The following is a 20,931-nucleotide window of genomic DNA, read 5'->3' on the forward strand; positions in this document are numbered from 1 at the left end:
AGCACCCCATGTTGGGTCAGGGGAGAAGTGTGAGGAGGAGTAGCAGGGTGGAGCCCTGTTGCCTGTCCATCCCATCAAGGTCCTTGAAGCTGTCCTGAGCGTTTCTTGAGGGCTCAGATATTCAGGGAATGGCGCAGACAGCACAGCCTTGGAGCCATGACTGTCACCAAGGTGACTTCTCACCCTCCCTGAGGTCTGTCCTGCACCTGCTTTTCTCACTGCTGGGATGTACACTGGCTCTCAGGTCAGCCCAGTCCCAGGGGTGCAGCCCTGCCATTGACTCTCTAATTCTCCAGTTGTTTCCAAGGGGAGTAACGGTGGAAATGGGAAGGTCCTTGGCCATACAGGACAATGCAATAAAGCAGACAACCCTCACAGGATAGCTGGAGGGAAGGAACAGAGGGGAAAAGTTAGTGCCCTTGAGCTGGTTGTCTGGTCCGTGTTTCTGACTACAATGGGAAAGAGACCTGTCAGTCCTCTAATGAGGTCTTTGTTTTTGAGTGTGGTGGGTTAATCCCACCATCCAGTCTAGATGATCTAGATTTAGATCTAGATATATAGATATGGACTTTATTTATGATATTGCATCAAATCAGTTTCTTGGCTCAGAATTTGTGATCTGCAGCCTTGTTGCTTGACTGCTATCCCACAGTGCAGTTCTTGCAGAAATAATACTCTTCAGGAACTTACCTCCTGATAGAAATGCTACAAGGCTACTTAGTCCCTCCAAACACAGGCTGAGAAGGTAAAAACTGCATGTAGAACAAGGGAATTCCTTTTTACCCAAACTCTTTGGGGTACTTTCTTTAGAAGTTGTAAAAGTTGGGGGGGGCAGTTTTAAAGAAATCAGCCCTAATTACATTGTGAGATTTGACAGGAGTGTGGGCCCACTGCTTTTTACAGTGTGTGATTCACTTGTCCCAAGGAAAGATCCTTACAGAAAAATCACATGCCTTGCAAAGTTTACTGTTAAATCAGTTCACCCTCTTCTGTGCTTTTCTGTTGAAGAAGGATGGCTCGACCTCTGTCGAGCACAATACCATGTCATGTTTTCATTGCAGTATTTCACAACATTTGATCTGTGCTTCAGAACAAACACAAACCCTCACTTCTGTCTCCCCATGAGACAGAAACCCAAAACCCCATCTGCCCATGATGTGTCCTCACCTACTGGGTAGACAGAGTGACAAATTTAGTCTCTGAAGCTGGTTCCTATTCTTTATAGAAAGATGGGCCAGTTGTGAGTCAGAAATAAATCACTGCATAATAACAAGTTGAGCAGAAAGAATGTTTGCCTCTTTGGAGCAGTTTTTACCAACCACTGGTCCTTTAGTGCAATGGGAAGGCGTGTGGGGAGAAATGTGCCCTGCAGTAGTGTTAGAGATCCAAATTCAATTACACATGTTCAGAAAGGCTAAAAAAAAATCACAAATCTGACTCCTAGTTCCACCAGCATACTTGTGATTTTGTCACAAGTCACCTTCATCAATGGCACCTTTACAGAAAAAAGCTAGTTTTAAATGCAATATTAGTCAATAAAGGAAAAGATTACACCAATGTTACCAGTTTTACATACTTATGTTGTGTTGGACACAAATATCAGCTAGTCCAGTTTTACTTCAGAACTGCGGATTGTAATGTTGTCTCTTCAGTTAACAGCTTGCTTTTCTTTCATAGCCAAAAGGCATGCGCATTACTGAAAATACTTAAAAAGAGAGGAAATCTGTAGTTAAGGTCTGGGAGGAGCTCAAGAAAGGGCAAAGCAAATGCCTTTGAGTTATTCTGTTGTAGAATTTTTAAACAAATATATAAATTTGTGACATTCTTAATAGCCCTCAGACAGTAAAAAAAGCTTTCAAAATGAAGCTATTAGATATTAAAATGACTTCCTGATGGAAAAAGACCTTTAATTTCAATCTTGTTATAAAGTTAACCAAATGAAGGGCCTTTAGCTGGTCCCCAGCCTATTGAGTGGCACTGGATCAAGCTGGTCCTTCTCAGAAGATCTGACAGGATGAATCTGCTCTCAAGGCAAGAAGGTACTGCAACAGCTGGTAGCTCTTGGGATGGTATTAGAGTCCAGGCAGAACAACAAAGTACACTTCTAGGGCATTTCTACACATACTGTGCAGTCTGTAGCCCTCCCTTCTGCTGCCTTCAGGTCAGAAGCATTAAGGAAGGCCAACAAGGCAAAATTAACAGTGTTTCTGCATGCCTTTCTTGTCTGAGATTGGATGCTAATTGAATTTGGCTGTACCAAAAAAATCTACCTGAAATTTCTGCCCTTTGTGTCCTTCCTCCTACACAGCCACTAGAAAGATGAAAGTTTGTTGCTGACATGTTATAAAAAAAATTTACTGCTAGACTTGCCTTTTCAGGGATCAGATATTTTCCTTGCTGCAGAAACAGCTTCCTGCTTGAATGGAGCATATTCATTTCTCTCCGCAATCAGCAATGCACTAATTTCCACTCTCAGAAGCACCTGTCAGTAGGACAAGATAATTCTTACAGCCATGAAAATTATCCCTCTTTAATAAAGTATGAGTGCAAAGTCTCCGAGTACTTTGAAATTCATACTAGAAAATGATGTACAAACAATTTCATTTTGGAGATGCAGACCTGGGGAGAAAGGATTAAGTCTTCATTTTTTCCCAAAGAAGACAGAGGGAAGGGAAACTCAGAGCTCATATCCAGTCGGGAAGTAGGCATCCAGGAAGGCAATCATCGAGAAAGAGGACAGAACTGGTGAGAAGCAGGTGCTGCTGAGCACTTTGCTGCCTGCGTTTCTGGCTGAAGAGACTTACTGTGATTCATCTGGAAAGGGCTGAATTTATAAACCAGCATACACTCCTCTGACAGATGCTCTATGCCAAATTAAAGTCTAGCTCAAGCTCCAGTTCAGGTTCGTAGTTCCTTGTGTTAGTGGGTTACACCTGGTCTGTTTATACCACAGTTTCCCACAGATATGATATAATTTGGTGTTTCCTTCACTTACTTTGTCGCTATTTGTCTTTTACGTGGACTGCAACCAGCCACCTTCAGGTGGGGTTGCTTTTTGCTTATATGATTATGCAATAGCCAGCTTGCAGGGCCTTAGAGGAAAGCTTGGAAAGCCACTTTCTATGTCATCCAAAAGTGATGTTTGGTAAAAGTAAATCATCTTGCTTTGCGGTTCTATGCAGCTCAAAGCCTTTAAACAGCTAACCATCCTCTTGTGACCCTCCAATTCCTGGCCCCCCGCGAGCTGCAATTGTTTCCTGAACTGAGGAATCCTTCCTGACCGTGGAGATACTTGTTATGGTCACTAGGTGGAGCAATAAATGCATCATTTGAAAGCTGCTCGGAGGTCAGGAAGTAAGCTGGAAGAAACCTGGAACCTTTGCAAGTTTATCCCCTGACTAAACTGTGATCATGAAAAAGCAGTGGGATAATTCCCTCCTGGGTATTCAAGGATTTTCTATTATATTCAAAGCTCATCACTACTTTTTACCATTTTAATAGCTGATGCATCTCCAAAAAAAACTTGCAAAGAAATAGGATAGTTCTAAGTAAAATAAGAAAACATGAAGAATGCACTGACAAAGTATCATAAGGTACCTAATTTTTAAGGAAAAAAAAACCTTCTAATCTTATGAATATGTTTTTTTAATAACAGTTGTGACCCAAGCATGGTATAGGTATTTTCCCTGCAACGTACAGGGCCTACTGTAATGCACTGGATAAAAGCCTTAAGACTGTAAATACTACCGTTACAGTACATGGGTGTCTTACTTCAATAAAAGTCCTATTTGTTTCTTATGTACTCATTTATCTGTCTTTAGCTATGTCTGGATGTTTCTTTGTTAAAATCACGGTAGCATATCTCAACTGGAGCACACTGTGTGAGCCAGCACAGACAAGACACAGGTACAACCACTGAACCACAGATGAAATGCAAAGAGTAAATTTATTTTTGTTACCTCACCAACCGGGGGATCCCTAAAGCAGCACCTGGGCAGAGGCACACAAGTGGGGATGCAGGCACTGCTGAGCTCAGTCCATGCTAGAGGACGGCTGACCCTGCTGGTTTGCTGCTATATGTCTAAAAATTCCCTTAACTCTTTTGGGGTGTAAATACATGTGATCTGCACTCCCCCAACAACTTGTTCCTGCTGTCCCCCCTTTTTTATAAGGGGTTGTGTTTCTACCACCTCCCAGCCTTCTAAATCCGACTTAAACTCAACCTTGGAGTCCAGGGATTCACTCTAGATATTTCCATTCCATTCCTTGGGATCCCACAAAAGTTTTGTGGTGAGAGCACAAACCTGGGAAACTGAAACCTTACTTTTCCCATATCTGCCCCTTCATTTATTAGCGATACATGCTACCAACCACTCCACAGTACCTTGCAGCCCATGGCACCACTCTGCTTGAGTATTGATTACTTCTTGTGTGATCACCTTTGCATCTTATAAAGTCCCAACTTCCCTTTCCAACTCTCTCATTTTAGTCCATAATGCTACAACTTCACAATCGAGAGCTCTAAGACTGGTGACTAATAACCATCCCAATCTACCCTCTACCTTGTGAGAAGACTTTGATACCATTTTCCATGGCAATACACACATAGCCATTTCAATTGTCTGGGGGGTAATGACTGCCCCATCATCTATTTCAGGCCAGGCTTCTGGCAGAGCCAATGTAGGCCAGGAAAGTGGCCACGGGGATCCAGCACTCAGTATTGGGCCATTCCAGAATACAGGGAGTCACCATCATGGTCTCCCCAGTCCCCGATTTCTTTGCTGTTCATGGCATAGCTGTTCCTGGATCCTGCCAACTACACCGAATGTGTGAGTCAGCACAGAGAGAACACAGGAACAACCGCAAAACCATGGATGAAATGCAGAGACTAAATTTATTTTCATTACCTTGCCAACCAGGGGATCCTCTAGCATGGACCAGGCTCAGTGGTACTTGCATCCCGCCTTGTGTGCTTCTGCCCAGCTGCTGCTTTGGGGTTCCCCCGGCTGGCGAGGTTAATGAAAATAAATTTACTCTTTGCATTTCACATGTGGTTTTGTGGTTGTTCCTGCGTCCTGTCTGTGCTGACACACACACACGTTCACTATGGTTCTGCAGAATTAAAGTAACATCATGAATTGTTTATGTGTTAGCCAAGTTATTTGTGGCTTTCAGGCACAGTTTTTGTTCATGAATGTCAGATTGGTATAATCTGAAATCCATGACTGTGCAATACATTCCAGAAAATGGCAGTCTTACATAATCACAAATACATTAATTCCTACATTATGAGGACATTTGCAAGGTTTTTTTTCTACTTTGGCAAAAAGTAATCAAACAAAACCAGAAACAGGTATCTCTGTTTATCGCTTCTGCTGGATATGGCTTATTTATTGACCACAAGTACAAATCCTCTATTACATGTGTCTGCCTCAATTTCTCAGCTTATTTCAATATCTACTATGCAGAGCAGGACAACAAAATTGTAATGCATAACACCTCTAATCAGTGCTGTAAGGATGGGACATGAAGGCCCATTAGAAATAAACTCACTTGGAGATATGAGCATAGCAGTGCCATATAAGACAGCAGCTCCACATTGTCTCTTGTAGTTAGATGCCCCCACCAGCTCTGCTGCTCCCCTTGGCACCACTGAGGAGTGAGGATGCCCACTTTGGAGGGCATTTACAGATATTCCTCAGCAGCAGAAGTGTGCAGAGATAGCTCTATCTTAATTGTGGCTCAGCTTCCAATTCACACCATCAGCCTGATCATTTTGGTATGAATAGTAAAACTATCACTCATTTGTGTGCAATACAAAATAGGGTCTTAAACCAGATATACTGAGCAGAGACTGTCTCCCGGTGCATCACCAGCTCTCCACCCCAGCCACACTGCAGTTTCCCTGCTTTGCACTGTGGAATGAAACGAGCTTTTACAGGAAAAATGGACAGGGGATGAGTCAGATGGCTGAAGTTACCGTGCCCTCTGTTACCTTTTCTTCCCCTCATTGCAGGCTTTCTGTCTTTGTCTCTGGCAGCTCCGTCCCTTCCCTTTCCCTGGTGACTGCACTGTGAGTTGATCTCCCTAGCCACTGACAGAGCTGGACTGTGGGGGTCAAAGAGTCAACTGCATGAGCACTTTCCTTCTGCTGCTGCTGTTGAGGAAGAAAATCACTCTTCAGCAAGGTCAGTCTTGGGGGAAGAGACCCATTTCTAGGGGAGCTGGGATAATGGTCCTGTCTTCTTATGCCTCCAGTGGGCAGTACCTGGAAGGGCTCCTCCTGGCCCACCTGATGGCCCCATTAGTGCCACAAACCCTTTGCATGTCCCCTCCACTCTCAGGAGGGTAGGTGAGGGGAAAAACATCAGGTTTTTGCCTTCAGCTTTCAGTGTCTCTTGCAGAAGGAACTCCTCTGTGCCCGCAGTGGCGGTGCGGCTCCCACACCCCGGCGCAGATGGGAAGTCATGACCCAGCAAACCCAGTCCCAGCTCTTGCCTTGGCACAGACCTCCTCCCTCACCCTCATCAGCTTCAGCCGCAGACCCATGTTGGGACAGAGGCAGTCTGGCTAGGTCCACAGGGGAGTACCATAACACCCCTACAAAGGCAGATTAATTCCGTACTTTTCTTTCAGTCTGCAGGCCACTGGCTGCCCTGCTTCTCTGTCACAAACACAGTTCACGAAGGTGCTGGATCCCTTCACTGGTGATCATTTCCCTGCAGCCTTACAAAGACTCCTACCTCCCTCCTATCTCAGATAAGGGAACTCTCTTCTGCAAGGAAAAGCTGCTACTTGCCGTATCCCCAAATATTCAAGAAATGGCTCTGGTCTGAATTTTCATCTGGCTCTGTTTTGTGGTTGGGGTTTTTTGTTTTTTTTTTTACAGTTTAATTGCAATTCACTTTGGGCATACTTAATTTCCAATAGTGATATTTATCCCTCTCAAGGAAGGAGCCACCTCACTGGAGAGAGACAAATTATTCCGGTCCTTCCTCACTAAATGCTAGTTACATATTTTCAGCAGTTTCCATAAATGTCCTAATGGTTTTGCACATCTTCTACCACAGGGGACTGCATTGTCTGCTAGGGAGCTTTCTTATGGGATTGCTTACCTTTAGCAGAATCATTAGCATATAATTTTACTCAAGGCCCTTGGCAAAACAGAGAAAAATAATATTACATTTGTGTTTGTCTTTCACTACATTACAGAATGAGGTCTGTTATGTGCAAACTTAGGGCTGGAACTCCTAAAAGTTCTCTAAACTCTAAATAGGTCTAACACGTGTCTGTCTGTCACCTGCCCTAAGTGATATTAAATCTTAGATTTATTCAATGTACAGTGTCAGACCATCAAGAAACATCTCCCAGCAGTGTTATTAATATGAAGCTGAGCTAATACACTGAAACTCACTATGCTATGTTCTGTTCTAATGTTTATGTTCTCTCTACTCTGCGTGCTGCCCAGCATCTCTTCCAGCCATTCTTGTTATTGCCATAAACATGTTTTGGAAAACACTAATTTAGTAAGACTGCAAGGTGTATAAAGGCCTTCTGGGATGCTCTGCCCCACACAATGTGGTCCTTCCCTGCTGCTTGATTTTGCTCAACTCTGAAGGCTAGTGTCCAAGCTAACTCAAATACACGACTTCAATGCATCAAAGCCTGCCTTGGGGCTTTCTTCCCTTTACTTCAGCTTTATTTATTTTTTCTCTTAAAGGTAGTGCAGGTCACCAGCCACCCAATTCCTGTTAACACTGAATTTCTGCTATCATCTATGTAATTCCAGTTGCCCAAACTCAAATTTCCCTTTGTTCCAGGCAGCTCACTCCTTCTCCGAATCCCTCCCTACCTTGGCTCTAGGCTAGTCCTTAAACTAGGAGCTGGGTGGTCCTCCTCAGTCAGCATACAGGGCTAATTCTTCTCAAAAAGTAACTCTGATGTGCTAAATCTTAGTCCTTCTTCACACTTTGAACATTAAAAAAGAAAGACAATTCTTTTTTTTTCTTTCTTTTTTTTTTTTTCCTGTTAAAGTGTGGCATTTTGTAAATTCCTGTAACTAAAACCAGGTCTTGGATGGATTCTGTTTCCATGCCTCTAAGTGCTATTTTATTTCAAGTAAATATGGGACTGCTCACAGCTAGTTCATTAAAGTTCCTGAGAAGTGCAAATCAAAAGCTGATGCATTAGTAACTTCCATTTCCCAGATAGACCAAAAATTTCAATGTAGGCAACAATATCACGTCAGACAGAAGTACCTCACTAATAGCATATTTTGTTTCCTTGTTTATAAATTGCAAGAAGAATAGAAATATGTTTATAAAACATGTATGATGATACACTACAGTTTTCATAGGCTGCTTGACAGCAAAAAAAGAAAATTGGTCAGTCCTTCAGTCCCTAGGAAAGAGATACTGTTCTTGGAGGTTTGACAGAATAAATTCTGTGCATTAAAATTCCTGCCTTTGACAAGGTTATGGATGCTGCTCCTTCTTTTGTAATAGGTCACTTCATTTATCATTAGACAGTGCAGAAGAACAGAAGTAGTTCCCTTTTTTCCCTTTGTTTCTCAGATTTCAAGAAGGCAAGCAATCCCAGGAACAAAACCTCTGCTCCTTCCCCTCCCACGTGCTTATCCTTTATTTTAATCTAATTACTCCCCCTTGGTTCTCTCCTCTTTGCTTCTAAACCTTTAATTCAGTTGCTGTTTTCTGACTCTAGACAATAGTAATTCAGGCCTCACACTCTGAAAAACACCTTTCTTATTAATTTGCCTTTGTGTTAATCAATTACACAGTTTCTTTCATTCAATTCAGGCAAGAGGAGAACGGAAAGCTACTCTTACTACCTTGGACTTTCAGGATCTTCCTTTTGCCCTTCCTGGTTCTGGGTTCTGTGTTACAGCAGGAAACGCAGGTGTGCTAGAGCTGCGAGCCGTGTCCAGCATTCAGCCTTAAAAACACATAAGGCACAAGACACCTCTAAGCCTTCAATGCCGTAATATTAAATATCCTACTTTAGCCACCTCTGATGCCATAGTATTAAATATCTTACTTTAAGTCACAACCCTGTGCACAATCCAGAGTAAGTAACACTAAAATCATCAGACATCTTATTAAAGAGAGAATGGTAAGTTATACAGTCGTGCTGCTTAAGCCCTTTGCCAAAATGTCCTCATAATTAGGTCCAACAGCTGAAAAGGAGGACCGGTCAGTGAACAAAATGCCTGGGACTGGCCCCATGGCGAAGAAACCCTTTTAAAGCACTAAATGCTATTGGGGATGACTTCCCACTAATGTGTTTATTAGTGCTGCTTGTGATTCTTCAGTTTTCTGAGGAAACTCTGGTAAATACCTGACACAGGTCAGTAACCTTTTAAAAAGTGACTGGAAACAGAAGAGAGGCTGCTCACTTAAAAGTGTTTTTAGGAGACATTCCCCAATATAAATGAGCTGTATTATCCCCTTCCTTTGTGTCTTATGTCCTTCCCAACCCTGCAAAAGATGCTCCTTCAATTTCCTTTTCTCCCTTTCATGTTTTGATGTCTAATTTTTGATGTATAATTTTATAACTCATAGCTGGTAAATATTGGTTGCTCATTTAAAAAAAAAATCCACCTCCTTCTTGATTCACTGGTGTCATGGTTTAACTCCAGCCAGCAACTAAGCACCATGCAGCCGCTCACTCACTTCCCCCCCACCCAGTGGGATGGGAGAGAGAATCGGGGAAAAAAAAGTAAAACTCATGGGTTGAAGTAAAGACAGTTTAATAGGACAGAAAGGAAGAAACTAGTAATGATAGTAATAACAATAATAAAATTACAATAATTATACTAATAAAAGGATTGGAATATACAAAACAAATGATGCACAATGCAACTGCTCACCACCTGCTGACTGACGCCCAGTTAGTTCCCGAGCCGCAATCCCTCCCCACCCAACTCCCCCCAGTTTATATACTGGGCATGATGTCACATGGTATGGAATACCCCGCTGGCCAGTTTGGGTCAGCTGTCCTGGCTGTGTCCCCTCCCAACTTCTTGTGCCCCTCCAGCCTTCTTGCTGGCTGGGCATCAGAAGCTGAAAAATCCTTGACTTAGTACAAACACTACTTAGCAACAACTGAAAACATCAGTGTGTTATCAACATTCTTCTCATACTGAATCCAAGACATAACACTATACCAGCTACTAGGAAGAAAATTAATTCTATCCCAGCCGAAACCAGGACAACTGGAAATAATGAAACTTCAGCATTTTTATCTGTATTTTTACTAGTTTGTAAAAATTTTTCATACTGAATTGGTCAAAATTGCTTATGTTTTTAATGTTTGCTTCAATGTGGAGTCCTTGAAATATTTTTTTGAGTAAGATTAAGGAAATGTATGAATAAAAATAATTTCAGCTGAAAAGTGAAAAGTTTTAGTTGAAATAATATCCAAGTTGAAAAATGTTCCAACTTACATATTTCAGAAGAAAAATACATTTTTCTGATATTAAAAAAAATTATTAAGAGTAGTAAGAAAAACATTGTTAACCAGGATGCTGAAATACTGCCTAAAACTTAACAATTGTGGGTTGGTGATTTACTGTACTTAATTTCTTCTGTGTTTTTCTTCCAGAAGCAGTCCTTGTCATATTTTATGTCTAATGTGAAAGAAAAAAAAGTTCATTTAAAAAAAGCCCACCACAGTAGTCTGCAAGTCACAGCAGCTTCCAAGTTTCCTTCCAAGACCTCCCTTTAGTGATGTCCATAGTTCCACAGGAGTAATCAATAAAACTGATGAATGGGCTTTAACAGCTGGATTATTTATTGTAAATAATTTATTTACTACATTTAGCTTTCTTCCCTGTTAGTAAAAAGCATAACTTACTTCTGGATTTTACAAATTAGTTTGCTATGTGCAATTGTTTGCTTTTTTGCATGAATGAAAGATAGCTTTCCAGAATGTTTGGGTTTCGCACCAAAAAGTTTATTTATTCCTGATAAAATTTATGTATATTTTTCTGAAAGCTTTCTTGTACTGTCTGTGCCCATTTCTTAGCTTTGATGATTTTCAAATAAGGCCAGTGCTCATTTGTTCCCACCAGAAAGTTATTTTGTTATGTTAATATGACCATCCTATGTTCAGCTTGTTACCTAGGTATAAAAAGAAAGCGATCATTGTATTGATCACACGTTGCAACATGGCATATTAAGAATCACTTAAGAAAAGTTACTATGCCATTTAACTTGTAAGTATAGGGCAGGTATAAATAATATGTCATCAATGGCTTTAGAGATTTACTTGTAGAAAGTGTTATATAGAGTTACAAACAGCTTGTTGGTCTCTAGTTTTAGAAGCTAAATTCTAGAGCTGGAATCTGTACAATACAATCCCTTATATGTACATTAGTGCACATCTATAACTGTATGCACAATCTGTAATTATAAAGTGTGTAGTGCTTCATCTTTTATTAAAAGTTATTTTAGACGTACATCAATCTTAATCAACCTACACTTTATTCAACCATCTCAATCACAGTGAGTGTTCCACTAAGTAAAAGAAAAAAGGAAGAAGGAAATATTATTACATCATTTGTCATGTTTGTTACTGCAGAATTTTTATGTCCCTGATTCCTCATGTATTTCTGATTGACCAGTGAAAACACTGGAACTAGTAAGCTGTTATTGAAAGGGTGACTATTAATATATTAAGTACCTTTGTCATTATCTTAAATATGTTTGTTCTCTGAGAGTTCTCCCTGTGGCCAGCAGGGTTAATACTGTTTTGATGATATAGTTTTGATTTTCAGAATTATGTATTTCCTAAGGATGGAATAGCATTAGCTATGAGATGTCTGCTGATAAAGGTCAAGTTGTATATATTGTTTTCAAGCAATGATAGCTAGAGAAAGGAATTTTTTTTTTTCCTTTAAAAATAAGAATGCTACATACAAGGAAAATAATGAATTGTTTGTATTTGCCACATTTGGAAAATTGAGCTTCCAGTTGCAAAACATAAACCTGAGAAGAAATTTATGGACAAAACAATTTTCTATTTTTTTTTTTTCCCAGAACCAGAGATCATATATAGTCACACACACAAGTAACATGGGTATTTCATAGACCAGAAAAATATTCCCACCTATGGTTTAGAAGCTTTAATTACTTCATAAGCTGAGGAAGATTTCAGGACAACAAAGGATGCTGGTGCTGATTCTCCGGTCCTGGAAGGAAGGGACAGTGACAGACCTACTTACTTGCACTCTGTAACAAGCTATCAAGCAAAAGGAGCTGAATTAACACTTTAAGCCCTCTCCATTCTCTAGGTGGAGGACAAAGAAACAGTTCAGTCTGGAGGAGAGCTTCAGAAGTTCTCAGAAATGTGTAGCCTTCTAAAGAAGTGAGACATCTATCACCACAGTGTGGGAGTGAGTGTGACCATCTTCCCTTTCCCCCAAATAAGTGCCGATTCTGTTGACCTGCTTCAAGCAAACTCTATGGATGATTAGTGTCTCAAACTTGTCAGCCTCACCCTCCCATAAGCTCTGTGTAAAAAGCAAACCAGGAATCGGGAAGAGACTTTACAAATGCTCCCAGTGAGACAGCATCAGGAGCCAACTCTATTAGGCTCTAGAGAATACACAGACACACAGACACACACACAACCCTTCTGGACCTCCCAGTGGTGGAGAGAAGTCCGGTAGCTGCTCAGTCTCTCTGACACAATGGCATCATGCAGAAGACAAAACTGCACAAGGAAAGAAGCCTCCTTAGTTCTGGTCGATCTGAGTCTCTTTGATCTTCACCCAGCCTGCCATGGTTGGGGGCTAAAGCTGTCTATCCCAGGGGTCAGCTCTTGTGTGTCTATGGTCAAACACAGCAAGTGTGGACACAACCATGAGAAAGAGTGCAGCAGTCAGAGATGAAGAGGAAACTCAGGGATCAGCAAACCAGAGGTTTGTTAGGACCAAAGACAGCTCCAGAACATCTGCAGCAGGAAAACACAATTAAAATCAAAGTCAGTCACTTGGAGTGCAATGGATACAGCTGTTCTTGGCACCACAGTTTGCCCAAGATAAGAAACTCCTGTGCAACACTGAGCCTGGGAGAAAGACATACTTTGACTCTGATGAGACTCACATATGAATATACTTTTACTAGTTTTGGAGGTTTTTCTAACAATGGGATGGGGGGATGCTAGGAGGAAATGTGGGCTCTTACACAGTGTTTTCCAGGTAATCTGGAACTGATGAGTTTCACACTGCTGGAGATTGAGTAGAAATTGCCTGACTGTCTGAGGAGAATCAGGAAAGCATGCATCTTGGGCAATAGCAGCAGCAGCTTCAAAGACAAAAACATCTGAATCAGCCCTTTACTGCAGACAATAGTTATTCCATTTTCTGTGAGTTAAAGGAAGATTATAACAGTTTTGACCCGTTTGAAAGTTAAGCCCTTTTGGTACTTTGGAAGGCTTTTTTACTAGAAAATAAAACAGCTGCTAAAGGTTGTCTCACCACCTCATCTTGTAAAGTGAAACCTGGGACCTCAAGACATTTAAAAGGGCTGGACATTAACTCCTATAAAAATTAGGTGATCGGTAATATATGTGTATAGCAGATTTCATTCCTACTAGTCTTTAACTGCACACTGAGACACAAGACTCTGGAGATAATCATAAAAATTATATAATCTTTTTTTTTTTTCCTTTTTTCTCCTGGAGTATTTAATTGCTGTGGTAGCTTATCTTAGGCCTTTACTGACAGGCTTTCCTCTTTCAGTCTTCTGGAAGGTTCTAGATCTGTAAATAAAATTACTTGCTTTGGTCTTATATAGTCATGTACTTCTTCATTCTTGTGAGAAAATGAAAGGTTTTCATAGGTAGCTTAACGCTTCATTTACTTTTACTTGCAGTGCTTAGTGTGCCATTTAGAGATGTCTAGGTACTTGTTAATTCTGATCTTTAAACTACCTGCTGTTAAGGGCAACAGCTGCTTCACCCAGAGAGTTGAGACCCTCAGGCTTTTTTCAGTTTTCCCCAACTCAGTGTAACTAGTTATAGCTCTCTTTTTAGATTTTTATGCTTCATCAAATGTTCTTATATTTCAATTTTAACATTCCCCAGATATAAAGGAGATACAAAGCGTGTTAAGAATGGTGACAGACCTTTAAAAGGAGATGCCACAAGCACTACTTCTCCTGAGGAAATCGTATAATTGAGGAGCCAGGGAGTTCAGAGGGTGAATCGGTAGCTGTAATGAGGCAGAAGTGGGGTTTAGTGGCTGTAGCAGATGGTAGCTGGTGAAGAGGATGTGTGACATGGTGAGAAGGGAAAAGCAGAGGAGGATGAAGAAGCTGTGGCATGGGTCTGAGGAGCTGCCTGAAGTCAGGCTGTGTTGGAGAGTGGTCTGTGATGTGCATATTTATAATGAGTAGGGACTGGGGACCACTGAGTTTATTCTCATTAATCAACTAGGGGGTGGAAGAAGACTGTTGAAACTGAAGAGAGTAACTGGAGGGTGTGTTTGGGAAGCATGAGTGGGGTTGTGGGGACTAGTGCTTCCTGGAAACCTGGATCATTCAAAACACTAGCGGTGTTGAGTGAGACATGGAGTTAGCGCTCTGCTTATGAAAGAAAACTTCTCTATTGATTAAATTAGCTGCCCAGTCCCAGCTATTTTCTGGATTATATAGGTGAAACTAGGAAGGGCTGCCAAAATAACCTGGAACAGTGCACACTTTTTAATCTCAGTAGCCTTGAGTAAACAGCATTTGTTCACTGAATCCTTTTAGGCTGATATCTCATTTCTTGGGGTGCCCTCATGATGAAAAGGTCACCCAGGGATTTCTCTTATTGCTCAGGATGGGAACTGTGTAATATTGTAATGTATGTAGCCAGGGGCTGCATGCATTATATCCCCCTTTTTTCCCTCAGAATGAGAAAGCATGAAATAAAATGGCAGGAACTTTCACTTTTTAAAAAAATCGTTGGATTTGTGAGATAGTGGAATCCTAGAGATGAAGGAGAAATAACTAGAAAAATTGTGAAACTGACTGTTATTGAAGAATACCACTTAATGTGGTGGTCAACTGAAATAAAGAGAGAGGCTGGGGGATGAAGGGATTGAGAGCAGCCCTGCAGAGAAGGACTTGGGGTTACCAGTGGGTGACAAGCCAGGCATGAGCTGGCAATGTGCACTTGCAGCCCAGAAAGCCTATCATATCCTGGGCTGCATCAAAAGAATCATGGCCAGTAGGTCGAGGGAGGTGATTCTGCCCCTCTGCTCCACTCTGGTGAGACCCTACCTGGAGTGCTGCGTTCAGCTCTGGAGTCCTCAGCACAGGAAAGACATGGACCTGTGGGAGCAGGTCCAGAGGAGGGCCACAAAAATGATCAGAAGGATGGAACACCTCCCCTGTGAGGACAGGCTGAGACAGTTGGGGTTGTTCAGCCTGGAGAAGGGGGGGGCTGCAGGGAGACCTTATTGCGGCCTTTCAATACTTAAAGGGGGCTTATAAAAAAGATGGGGACAGACTTTTTAGTAGGTTACAAAATCTGTGCATTGAGACCTCGTCACTGAGAGCTTCCTAATATTAACTGTATTTAAGTGAGGTTTTACTTCCTGTAATACTTCAGCATTGTTGCTCATAAATTGCTCTGCCTGCTTTTCATGTCCTTAGTCAACAGCATATACTCTTCACTGTTACTGCTCCTTATTAGTTAGGGAATCAGCCAGTATTCCTAAAATAAGAGAACAGTTCAATAATGCAAAGCTTTTGCATGCGAAATCTGCTTCCTGATGAGGTAAAATGGTACTTGATGGCTGTCTTCTCAGGCAGAAATGCTTTAGTGTATAGGTTACACTAGGATACTACAGACTGGAAAGCCAGTCTGACTCCAGCATCTCACTGCAGGAGCCTTGGGTTCAGGAACAAGGACATCCCAAACACAGGACAGGAAGAATCACAGTGTTTTGCTGACCTCCAGAAGAGCTGAGGGAGAACTGCAGGTCCTGTAACCCAACAGTTCTTGGGGGACTAGCTTACGTAGAGCCTAACTCTTTGATTGCCGATGTTGATTCTCTTGGTTGCCAAAGCCGGCTGGCCTTTACCTGCTGATTCCTTAGCCATACATGGGAAATCCAGGCTGTATTTATCCCCTGATCATCAACACAGTAGATGGAGTGAGCTCTACCCTACCTTTGGGAACTGCTAATAAACAGGTTCTAACTGTACACTTGCTAGGTAGAAATATGTTTGTTAGACATGAAGAATTAGCAGTTCTTGTGAAGGACTGGAATAAAATGACTGCCACAATTATTATCAAAATGCTTTAATGCTTTCATCTCCTAGAATGGCATTGGCTCAGTTGTGGGCAGGAGGCAACTGTCACCTGTTGAGTTACTAACGCAGGAGTCATTACAAGCACTTTTGTGCATTGTCTTCAGAGGATCCTCAGGGTCACTTCAGTCCTGCTGCTCTTCTAAAATCATGCAATGGCTAAAACAACATCTAGAGTCTGGTTTGGTTCTTGTAAGAGAATAATCCTTGCAAAAAGCAAGCAAATTTGATTCTGCTTCCTTCTATAAAAAAAACAGCGGAAAGGTAGGCTGTCCCTGTCTTCCTCCACCCCCCAGCACAACTGCTGCAACAGCACAATGTTTTCATCTTGTATCTTTACTTCATCACTTCAGAATGGTGTCCTCCAATAACAACAAAAAAGTGCAGCTAGCATCATCATGGGTCCTATGCTTGGAAGTACTTTAGGCTTTGGAAAACTTCAACATTAACAAACTTCAAGTTTCTCTTGTATGAAGCCCAGTGAAGTACTGTCCTATTAGCAGGCATCCTTGACCTGTGAGCTCCTGACTGATCGTATTCCCTTTCTTAGGGGATGTACTCAGTGAGTCACTGAGAATGAAAAGGGTATAGTGAATGAGAAGTAGTGAGTAGTGTTCATGAGCTGGATTTTGTAATAAATACAAAGAAAGTTTTAATTAAAATAAAATTCACTTCACATTGATCTATTATGCATATTTTGTGTAATAAAGATACATATTGAAGTAATATGTCAGTATAAGTTAAAATAGCATTTTATTCTGATACTTCTACATAAGTGCCCATAAAAGGAGGCATAAATACAATTCATTTTTTCACATAGTTACTGAATAATGTTTCCTCCTCATTTTGTACTTGGAATAGTAATTGTTTCTCTGACTAAACATCATTTCTTGCAGACTAACCTATAAATATTTGCCAGAAATGTGCTGAACTGTTCTGTCAGTCTTGTCTCTGTAGTTGTGCTTCTTTCTCTTGCAACTCAGCCTTGACAGAGGACCCCAGCTAGGCATGGAGATGACTGTTTCCTTGCATCTGATGCATAAGGTCCTGAGGTTTTCTTAGACTGAGCAAGCTCTGATGCTGCCTGGAACATCTCGACCCATGCTTTCTATTGGCTGGCCACAGAAATGGGTCTTAGTCACTTTTGCATCTCATGTTTTGCAACCAGAAGTGCCTTATTGGGAGAACTACTTCAGCTTTCACATGAGTAATTAAAAGGCTCAAGGAAGTACATTTTCAAGATGTCACAGGTGTTACATGGTGATAGAAAAATTGCTGAAAGAGTGGGTGACATTTTACTCTGAATTAAGCTACTTCCCTGGGATCTTTACTGCTTTTGAACAGTGAGACTCAAAAGAACGGTCAGAGGGCCTGACTGCTTGAATATTCAGCCTGCAGACTTCATGAACCTGAAAGCAATCAAGTCCTAAGCCTTGTGAAGTGTTGATTGATTCAAACTTCTATCAGAAGACATTAGCAAACCATCTTTATAAAAGTTCAGACTTAGGAATTTGTCATCTTGCATAAGAAGAGCTCAACAGAAGTTCTTGACTCCAGCCAGATCCTTCAGAAATGAATAATGAGTTAAAATTTCTCTTTTGCTACTTACTAAGCCTTTAGAATTTCAGCCAGTCCTTTACAGGAAAATGAGTGTTTATTCTTCTGTGCCCTGAAACCCTGTGGGGTTTGGAAGTGCTCAGCCTGGAAAATTAGAGGCTCCATAAATGCTTACATCCTCTGCATGAAGTTTAAAGATCTGGGAATGTAAGCCAGGTTCTCTCCAGGTACATTCCTGGCACAGGACCTGCCCCAAAAATAGTAAAAACAGAATCACAGAATGGCTGAGGTTGGAAGGGACCTCTGGAGGTCACCTGGTCTGACCCAATTCCTCAAGCAGGGACAACTAGAACCAGTTGCCCAAGTCCACGTCCAGGCAGCTTTTGAGTATCTCCAAGGATGGGGACTCCACCACCCCCCTGGGCAACCTGTGCAGTGCTTGGTCACCCTCACAGTAAAAAAGTGTTCAGAGAGAACCTCCTGTGTTTCAGTTTGCACCCATTGCCTCTTGTCCCATCAAAAACACCTCTCTGAGGACATGGAAGGAGTGCACATAGACTGATACACCACGTAAAATAACTTGGTCTTTTTCCTTAGCAGGACGTAAGCTTTCTTTGGGGAAAAGCCTGATTGCATGCTGTTGCTTGCTAAAGGCTCTTGCTAATATTAGCCTTTAATGGACTGTGCAATCCTCTGTTCAGGGTACATCCCAGGTAAATCCTGTGTCTTACTTCCCTCTGCTGACAGCTGCCCAGGAGGTGGTCCTAAGCTGTGGATGAAAATGCCAGTAAAGTGGCAGGGCTGGGGTTAAGAATATCTATTTCAAAGCAGACACCTCTACAGAATTGCAAAGATATATTGCTCTGTCAAGTCTGTCAAGTCTGTACTTACTAGGTCTTATAATCTAGACTTTTCTACTGGGTTTGAAATGTTGTTAATTTCTTGAACATTAAGACTCTTTCCTTAAGATAGTGTATATTCCCCGTTTTCTCATGTTGCTTAAGTTTCCCTCTGGATGTGAACAGCAACATAATACATTCAAGGGAGATTATTTTGAGTGAAACTTCAAGATTTTTTTGGAAAGCATTTTCTCTCATAATGTGGACCAGAGATCTTTAAAAGATCCCAGGAGATGCCTAATTGTTTTAAAGAAATTATATCTTGTACTAATCCATCCTGGTCCATCTTGTATAAAATGATGAATCTTCGAGAGCTTTAAACCCACCAAAACAGACAAGGAAACTCACCAGGAAAGATGGTAGCATTCTTATTTTTTTGAATACATGTAGGTACTGGTTCAGACTTTGTTCAGCTGAAATAGCTCAAGAATTGGGAAAGAACTGTCATGATGTAAAAACATTCTGCTAGGAAACATTTCTCATGGTACCTACTTATTGAGGCAGTTGTCTCCTCAGAAGGTAATACCTTCAGATATAATTTTAGTATTCCAGGTTAAACAGCTCTTGTTATCTTCATTCACTGCTCAAGAGGTTGTGATCTTAGTTCTTAAGACAATTGAATTATGCTAGAATAAAAGCAGCAAATTGCATTCACATAGGAATACGAAGAGTGTAGTAACTTGAGATTGCACATAGGAACTGAATTGCTCTTTAACATTCATTTCATTTTCATTGTTGTTTTGAAATCCATCTGTACTGAATCTCTCCTGTGGAGACAGGTTGAATGAAACTGGCATTTTGCGATACTACAGTTATTGTACCATCTTATTCTCTTCTCTGAAATAAACCATTCTTCAGGATGAAGATGAAGCTACATTTATTGCTCACTGATTCTTACTCTGTTTCAAGTAAAAGAAATTTAAAACTATCTTTACATTCTGATTTTCTGAAACAGAAAAGATATGAAAATGGTAGTGTAATCTATAAACTTTATAGAGTAGGATTAGACTTTCACAAGAGAAACAGAAATGCAGGCCTCTATTGCTTGCTTGAAAGGGCACAGCATCCAGTGAGAGGGTATAGCAATTAAATATTAGAATAAAAATTGAGGGTTTTTCAGAAAGAGATATGGAAGGGAATAACATTTTGAAGATGTGCTTTTACTCTGTAGAAAGAGAGAGAGAGGAGTGTACTGCAGAGAAAAATGAAAAATGGGCTATTGCCCTTCCTTTCTTTTTGTAAAAGCTCTTGGTGTATGTAAATTGTCAAGCTATTGGCATTAGATTCAACAGTGAACTTTGATTTCTCCAAGGCATAAATTAGCATGGCTCTTGTCTGGACAAAATAGGTTCATGGATTCTGTTGTCTCTCTATATGGTTGTGCATGTTTTCTCAAAATGTGATATGCTTTTTGAGGTTTGGGGTAGGACAGTGAGTAGGAGCAATGCTGTTTAAACCAGAATTCACCACCATGTGGATAGAAGTTGACTCTGGGTATAGCGTGACTAGTTTCAGAGGAAAAGCAGTTAAACATACTGGACCTGGAGGCTATTTCCCAGGCTAGATGCAGCTCCTAAGCACCATGCTTGAGTGTTAATTCCTCAGGGTGGTCCTGATCTGCATCCTTGTACTTCGAGTGAGGTTGGGGATTTCTGATCTGGGACTTCTTGTTTCATGAAACTAATTCTCAAGGAGTCAGTTACACACAAGTAAAACTCCTCTAAGAACAGGAAAAAAATGAAACTAAGGAGGGTGGAAACAAGGTCTTTTGAAGTTGATTCAGTCTCCCCGTGCCCAAGGAAAGTTGTTCAACAGAATCCCTGTTCAGGCTCGGGTCTGCCAGCCTCCCACCTCTCAGGAGGGTTATGATAACTGGCTGCAGTTTCCTATGGTGAACAGGGTTTTCTTCATTATTTCCAACTTAAGAATTTTTTCTTCAAAATATATCTGTCCCCTGTTGCATATCCGTGAAACACCTGTGATAAATATTATCATGTTTTAAAAACTAAGCAGTAGCCGTTGCTCTTGAAGATAACATGGTGTATATATACCTGGAATCGGAACATTTCTGTGCACGCCCTTTCCTTAGTGCAAGTATCTTCCTCCCTCAAATCTATGGAGTTTCCCTCTTCAGTATACCTTGTTAATTAAAG

Source organism: Haliaeetus albicilla, chromosome 21, assembly GCF_947461875.1.
Source record: "Haliaeetus albicilla chromosome 21, bHalAlb1.1, whole genome shotgun sequence".
Taxonomy (NCBI): domain Eukaryota; kingdom Metazoa; phylum Chordata; class Aves; order Accipitriformes; family Accipitridae; genus Haliaeetus; species Haliaeetus albicilla.